The sequence below is a fragment of the Marmota flaviventris genome, chromosome 1, assembly GCF_047511675.1.
Source record: "Marmota flaviventris isolate mMarFla1 chromosome 1, mMarFla1.hap1, whole genome shotgun sequence".
Taxonomy (NCBI): Eukaryota; Metazoa; Chordata; class Mammalia; order Rodentia; family Sciuridae; genus Marmota; species Marmota flaviventris.
Window position 1 is genome coordinate 35,877,448 of NC_092498.1, and position 6,000 is coordinate 35,883,447.

The window sequence follows — 6,000 nt, forward strand, 5'->3', positions numbered from 1 at the left end:
AACCCCATGAAGCTTCCACCAGCAGGACAACCAGCATTTCCAGACAAGCTCTGTGAACAGCAGCCTGTCACAGGCTGCCTTTCCCTGCAACAGGCTGCTTCCTCACATCTGCTCTATAAAAAGGAAGGGTATCAAGGGTGCTGATTCCTCCAATGGAATACAGACTCCCAGAGTACATTCTGCAGGGAGCCCTGCCCTGGCACACCTCATGGGAGGGTGGAGGATGGAGACCTCCTGCTATTTTTCCCTTGATGACCCAGTCCAATAATTCCCCCCTTTCCCCAACACAGCCTATTTATAAAGCCCTGCTGTAAAAGGTTGTGGGATTTGTTCTGACCTTAACATGATAAGTGGTAAACACAAAGAGACCCATATTGCATGACATTTGTCAATCTCCAAATCTTCCTAGTCCTGTGACAGCTGGCCTACTGAAGGTCGCAGTTGGCAGGTAAAGCAGAGAGCAACATTTTTTCTTTCTCACCTGTCCCCCTCAAACCTCACCTTAGGCCGGCTGTGGAAGTTCTGTAACCCTTTCTGGTCATTGTCACATAATATAAAAGTGCAATATACAGAGGACTTTCAGGGATGTGAGACACCTCTGCATGATACTATACTGGTGGAAACATGTCATTATGCATTTGCCCAAACCCATAGATTACACAGTGCCAGGAGTGAACCCTTATTTAAATGATGGACTTTGGGTGATAATAATGTATCCATTCAGGCTCATTGATTGCTAACAAATGGACCACTCTCAGGGAGGATATTGACAATGGGGGTGGCTGAGGGTAGGTGGGGGCAGGAGGCTTATGGGAAATCTCTGCACTTTCCACTCAGTTTTGTAGTGAATGAAAAACTATTGTAAAAAAGAAAAAATAAAGTCAACTAAAATAAAAAAAAAAAAAAAGAAGAAGTGCTATTAGTTGACCCAGCTGCAGAACTGAGGAGACACAAATGTCAGAAACACTGCACCGCTGCCCCTTGTCACATGGTAGGAGAAGACCTTCATGCAGCACTGAGCCTTTGAACAAAGGGTAGATGACCAACTTACCCTAGACAGCATTTTTGCAAAATCCCCGGGATAACAGAGATACAAGGGGAGAAGCATTGTTCTATGCTGGATAAAACCATGCTCTTATGTCAGAGAATTTCAACATGAACCACTGATGGAAGTAATTAGAAGGTGCTTACAGTTGAATGCTCATCAAACCTTCTCCCTGTTGGTGAATGGACACAATGTTGTGAGCATTGTGATAGATTCCTGCATGTAGAATATGACTCTTAGAAAACATTTGGAATGAATATGTGGGTATAAGACTAGCAAGATGTATCTATTCTAGAATTTTTTTTTAATATTTTTTTTTTTTTAGGTGTAGATGGACACAACACAATGCCTTTATTTTTATGTGGTGCTGAGGATCGAACCCGGGTCCCGCCTGTGTGAGGAGAGCGCTTTACCGCTGAGCCACAATCCCAGCCCCTATTCTAGAATTTTTTAAATGCGTAACAAGAAAAAAAAAAAAAAAAAGGATGCTACCAACTGAAAAGTTCAACCAATCACAGGGCATTAGAACAGCAGTTCTAATGTTTACAGGTTTAGGAAAGTTTTTTTTTTTTTCTTTTTATTAAATTTCAAGTAGAAAAACTGAGCACCAAATGAATACATTCAGCTTTGGAAAACTTTATTACTTAACTTAGGCTTGAGAAGTTTGAAAATAAAATACTTCGCATTTTAAGTTGCCAATAAAACTTTTCTCCCGATATGAATTTGCAATTCAAGCAGTAAAGTCATTCAGAGAAACATTATGTCTTCTCTTTAGGTTCACAGTGCCTGCCAACTTTTTATAGGCTTCTACTCAACTAGAGAAATCTCCTCAAAAGGCTCTTTAAACATACGTTGTCGAGCATAACCCCCCAAAGCTCATTTCCCACACCAGTTGATGCAGAGCACAGTACTTAGAGGTTTATGTATTTTAGAAATCTGATTCTGAAGTGATGTTTGAGGTTCCCAATCCCTTATAGGAAGTATTTTTTAATTTGTTCTTTGAGATATACATGACAGGAGAGCGTATTTTGACATGTTAGACATACATAGAGTGTAGCTCACAATTCTTGTGGTTGTACATGATATGGAGTTTCACTGGTCCTGTATTCATATAGGAACATAGGAAAGGAATGTATAATCCATTCTACTGTCTTTCCTGTTCCCATCTCCTCTCCCTTCCCTTCATTTCCCTTTGTCTAATCCAATGAACTTATCCTCCCACCTCTTATTGTGAGTCCACATCCACATATCAGAGAGAACATTTGGCCTTTATTTTTTATTTTTTATTTTTTTGGATTGGCTTATTTTACATAGCATGATAGTCTTCAGTTCCATCCATTTACCAGCAAATGCCATAATTTTATTCTTCTTCATGGCCCAGTATTATTCCATTGTGTATACATACCACATTTTCTTTTTACATTCATCTGTTTAGAGGTACCTGTGTTGGTTCCATAGCTTGACTATTGGGAATTGAGCTGCTATAAACATTGATGTGGCTGCATCACTATAGTATGATGATTTTAAGTCCTTTGGGTATAGACCAAGGAGTAAGATAACTGGATCAAATGATGGTTCCATTCCAAGTTTTCTAAGGAATCTCCATACTGCTTTCCATACTTGTTGCACCAATTTGCAGTTCCACCAACAATGTATGAGTGTGCCTCTTTCCCCACATTCTCATCAACATTCATTGTATTCGTGATAATTGCCATTCTGACTGAAGTGAGATAGAATCTTGGTGTAGTTTAATTTGCATTTCTTACCTCTTTTGCAGTCTTAATGAGTTTTTATTTGGTTTGAGCCTGAACAATTACTTATAGGGAGGGGAATACTGCTTAATAAAAACCTTGAATAATTTAAAATTTTGACCTAGAGTAAACGACTTGATGCTTCCTACTGCTTGGGGTTGGAGGTTAACTCTACAGTTTTCATGGGAATGTCATAGGTCAGTTATGTCACCATAACATAGAGGTGACAGTTGTGTACTTAATTTTGTATCTGTAAATGAAAGTTATTTACTCTAATGGAGGAGAGCAAATTTCACTACAAATAGTATCTCAAACAGATCATAAATGGATTCTCAACTTCTTACGATCTGCTTTTTTCCCTACATGCACCTGTCAGAGGGATAACTTCAAAAGTCTTGTTTAGATTGTTTGTCATTACTTCTGACTGTCTATAACTATTATAATTCTACTTTAAAGAAAAAAAACTATGCTAAGACAGATAACGTGTATCACTTATTGGTTGGTGGTTATGTTATAGGATATTTATAGGATCTTTTAGTGAGCTAAGGTGAATAAAGAACCGATTAAAACTGTCCAAAACAAAAACATCCCAAAGGCCAGGGTAGTCGTGAAACTCATAAGTCTCTTCTAATTTAAAACTTGTCTTCCCTGAAAAATCCAGGCTGAGCTATCTGCAACGGAGGATTCTCTAGTTTTAGGATTCTTTAGTGCTATTCTACCTCCTCCATTTGGATACTGTGTGGAGCCCCTCCAGGGAAACAGCACTAGAAAACTGGTGATTAGAAGAAATGTGCCTAAAAAACACACACACATAAATTTCTTTAAAGGCATAGCTGTTATTTTTATCAGTGTTCCTGGGTCATGATGAAAGCCAGAGCCTCGTGTTTATGTGGGTTCTCTGAAATCCCCATCACTGATGAATCTCTCACCTGACAGCTTTTGGATACAAGCGATGCCTTTTCCAGTGTCTGCTTTGTGAGTTCCCACTCAGCACCAGGTTCTCAGAGTAAACTCAATTGTTCCCGTTGATGGCCAACCCCAGCCCCTACAACACAGTCTGTTTGGATGGGGTCCCTCTCAAAATAACCCCATCCAGCTGCCTCCATATGGTCCACAGAGCCCACCATTCACACCCAACATTCTTACCTGTCAAACTGTCAGAGAACAGGCTGACCCTGGACAATAAGCTCTCTTCCTAATGCTGCCATACAGGACCAGTGCCCACTGCAGCCTCCTGCTTCCTGGCTCAGGCATTCCCAGACGGCAAGGCTCCAATAACCCTCAAACATCAGGAAACACAATCTCAAGCCCTTCAAATGCAATTTTTCTCTAAGTTCCTGTCATCAGCTTAGCAAAAGGAGGAAATATTCCCCTCTTCAATCCTTTTATTAGGGACCACTCCAATATCTCTCTGCAAAAAAACCTCTTGGGAGACTCTTCAACTCACCTCTCTGTGATTCTTCACCTTCTCTTTTACAGTCTGGAGGGAGGTGAGGGGTGAGTGCTGACATCACCATCTCCACGCACTCTGCACAGGTGACCCACTGCCTTGCTCTGGAATGGGGAAGTACTTGGCACTTATTGTCCTATTCCTGAAACTTGGGGTCTCTGCTGAAGTTTTAAGACAAAGAGAAAGGCCAATTCCGGTACCTTGTGGCATTTTATGCTCTCAACTCTAGGTGACATCTTTTAAAACACCAATTTGGGAAAAGACTCTGAGTGACAAGGAGGAGAAGCAGCAGTGTGCCATGTCTGATTGACACTGAGATGTATCTCCACTCTGGGACCTCAGAGTTCAAGGAGGAGAGTCTGCTTTAAACTCAGGAAACACACCTTGCTCAAACGTCTCTCCTCCCCGTTCTCAAGCCCCCATTTTGCTTTAGACATCACTGTCTCTTGCCTGTGTGGAAATCTCTCTCTAGTTAGCAGTCCAAACGTCTGATGGTTATCCCTTCTTCTTTTTTTTTTAGTTTTTCGGCGGACACAACATCTTTGTTTGTATGTGGTCCTGAGGATCGAACCCGGGCTGCACGCATGCCAGGCAAGCGGTAGCGCCATTTCTTTCTCTCTTCCCTAATCTCTCCCCTCCCTACTCTCTGGGGAAACAGGATTACCTTGCTTCCCCAACCCAGGCTGAATTATCTGTCCTTGAGTACACACCCACCACAGGAACTAAGTATTCTAGACTTTGGGGATGGCACCAGAAGATCTCAGAAATGACTATCTCCCAAAGTAACAAGTGAATTACAACTCCAGAGAGAGAACATGTGGAATATAGCCTTTGAATCACCTCTTTAAAAGTCCCCTGTTGCCCCTGATGGGCAGAATCACAGCCTCTGGGAACGGAGGCCCCTGTGTTTCTCCTTTGCTAGCAAAGCAATAAAACTTCTTTTTTTCTTTTTCTCATAAACCATGTCTTCATTATTGAATTGGCATTGGGAACAAGGATCAAGCTTTCAGCAACGCTCTCACTAAATAGATCACACATGAATTTCCTAGGGCTATTGGAACCCACTGACTTGGTGGCTTAAAACAACAGAACTTCATTTCCAAAATTCTGGAGGCCAGAAGTCCAAAATCAAGATGTTGGTTCCTTTTGCAGGCCTCCAGGTAGAATCAGTTCCAAGCCTCTTCAGCTTCTGGTGGCTCTGCAATCTTAGCCTTCTCCTGGTGTAGATATGTCACACCAACGTCTGTCTTCGCCTGGCCTTCTTCTCTGTGTGCTTCTTGGTGTCTACTCTTTCTCCTTTCTCTTATAAAGACACCAATCATGGAATTCAAACCCACCCTAAGTGCAAAATGATCTCATTTTGGGATCCTGAACTTAATGACACTTGAAAAAGTCCTATTTCCAAGTAAGATTGTATTGGCAGGCACTGGGAGTCAGAACTTGGACCTGTCTTGGGGGAAGGGGACACAGCCACTACCATCACAAAGGGGTCCCATAGGGCCTCTTCCTCTTGCACACAACACCACTGGCTGACCTCTAAACAGAAAGACACAAGTTCAGGCCTTCTCAGTGCAAACAGGAAGGTGAGAATGCCTCTGAAAGATCCCAACACCCTGATAGGCAGTGTTCTTGCTTGGAGAGACTAGGTGAGTGGGCAGAGGGGCTGCAGAGCACACAGTCCTAAGGAAAGACCATGAGGATGCTGTGCAGAGGCAGATTTGGGGAGAAGCAAAATCTCCAGCAGGCATCTTCCC

At 42.1% G+C, this 6,000-nt stretch overlaps 1 long non-coding RNA gene across 1 annotated transcript in view; it reads left to right on the forward strand.

Annotated features, from left to right (window-relative positions):
- Window positions 1–5,176, forward strand: part of LOC114106048 (uncharacterized) — a 41,922-nt gene extending 36,746 nt beyond the window's left edge. Inside the window, exon 4 of the long non-coding RNA XR_011707622.1 lies at window positions 4,767–5,176. This is a non-coding gene — a long non-coding RNA (uncharacterized lncRNA). The remainder of the gene's footprint in view (window positions 1–4,766) is intronic.
- Window positions 5,177–6,000: the final 824 nt, after the last annotated feature.